The sequence below is a fragment of the Echinops telfairi genome, unplaced genomic scaffold (assembly GCF_000313985.2).
Source record: "Echinops telfairi isolate 266 unplaced genomic scaffold, ASM31398v2 ScPeMD7_18;HRSCAF=68, whole genome shotgun sequence".
Taxonomy (NCBI): Eukaryota; Metazoa; Chordata; class Mammalia; order Afrosoricida; family Tenrecidae; genus Echinops; species Echinops telfairi.
The window spans coordinates 77,354,141-77,355,870 of record NW_022103915.1 but is presented as its reverse complement, the minus strand read 5'-3'; the positions used below and the strand labels follow the sequence as shown (position 1 = coordinate 77,355,870).

The 1,730-nt window shown below is 37.9% G+C and overlaps 1 protein-coding gene and 1 non-coding gene across 2 annotated transcripts in view; both read right to left on the bottom strand.

Moving 5' to 3' along the window:
• PRKD1 (protein kinase D1) overlaps nt 1–1,730 on the bottom strand; it is a 178,591-nt gene that overhangs the window by 138,401 nt on the left and 38,460 nt on the right. The gene's annotated exons all lie outside the window — the stretch shown is intronic.
• On the bottom strand, nt 666–829 carry LOC115868942. The gene has a single exon (XR_004045899.1). It is a non-coding gene; the product is annotated as a U1 spliceosomal RNA (small nuclear RNA).

The window sequence follows — 1,730 nt, the reverse complement described above, 5'->3', positions numbered from 1 at the left end:
TGTTTAGTGGTCATTTAAGCCTGACTCCTCCCCTCTCAGGTATCACTCACAGATGTTGCTCAGATGGCTTTACACAATGGGCGAGTTATTTGCTGAGAAAAGAGCCCATTCCATTCTGAATAATTCTTCCAGAAATGATTTCCTTATGCTGAGCCCGAAAATCTGCCTACCATTGACCTGACTGGAGTTATATAGGACAGATCTTACCCATATTTCAATTAAAGAATCTTTCACATATATGGAAGTATGTATTCCATCCTAATGGGAAATCTCTCCTTCCTACCACCTATATCACTACCTATGCAAGGAGACTCTAAATCTTTCAACAGTTCTTATAATGTGTTTCCAGGCTTTCACCAAGCTAACATCCTTCTGTAGAGCATTAACATTCTTTTTAAAATATAGTACCCAGAATGAAAATAATGCAAATTCTGAATAAGCATAATACAATAGATTGCCATTCTTTTGTTCTATGCTAACAAAAGGTCACTTAAATTTTCTAGGGTGGCCTATCACACCATTAGGTCATATGGGATATGTGCTTCTTAATGACTACTTATATCCCATGATTCTTACCTGAAAATTAATTTCCACAATTATGAGAACAAAATGTCCCTTGATTAATAGCATTTAATATGCTAAAGGCCAATTAAAAAAATTTAATGCAAGGGAAAGCGCAGACGCAGTCCCCCACTGTCACAAATTATGCAGTCGACTTCCCCACATTTTTGGAAATTGCAGGCGTCAGCATGCCCGCAGTGCAGTGGATGAGCCTCGCCCTGGGAAAACCACCTGCATGCTCATGGCATATGCCCTGCCAGGTAAGTATGCTCAAGGCCAATTTTATGGAGGGTTATATCTCCATGCTGCCCTACTTAATGGCATGAAGAGTAGTGGCGGGATTCAGCTAGTTCCCACTGGATCAGCAGAACCTACACCGGATGTTTTGTTCAGCCTGGTGAGCAAGTTGTCATCATGGCCCTTGCCATCAAGGCTCTCTCCACGATGGGTGGCTGGGAAGCAATCCCACGTGGAACTCACGATTTTACAGTCCTTACTCTTCTTCACGTTCAGCTGTGTAGCCGTGTGCTCTAAGAGCCTGTCAAAATGTTCATTCTGTCTACAGGTATGTTTTTTTAAAAAGACAGCATTGTGCTTGCAATGTTTATTCATTTTGTAAAACCCACTACACTTTGGAAGAAATACTACATTTTTATTCCTTTGCATTTGTTACTTCAATAAACAAACATATCATGGTAAAGAGAAAAAGTACCAATCAATCAGAGGGTGACACGCTGTCATTCGTTTCAGCTTTGTGTTATGCCCCACATTCCCAGAAGATATTATCAGTGAATGCAATTCTTAAAAGTGTTCAAAGAACTAAAGCAAATGTCAGAACAATTACTATAAATTCAGCAGAAGCAGAAAGAGGTTTCTCAAAGATTAACGTAATATGTTCAGAGAAAAGAAGTCATCTGTTTCTAAAATATCAAACACAATGACTATTGTCTATCTGACTTGCCTCTAAAGGAATGGGATCTTCCTCCTACAGTGAAAAGATCCTTACAAATGAATCATACAGCCAAGAATAATAGGATAAAAGCAAACAATATTGCAAGTGACGATGATAATCAAGAACCAATGTGGAAATATCTTAAATAAAAATTTTAGTGTTTCTTTCAGGTATTATTTAATATTTTTTATTAATACTTTAAAACTTTTTCTTAAAC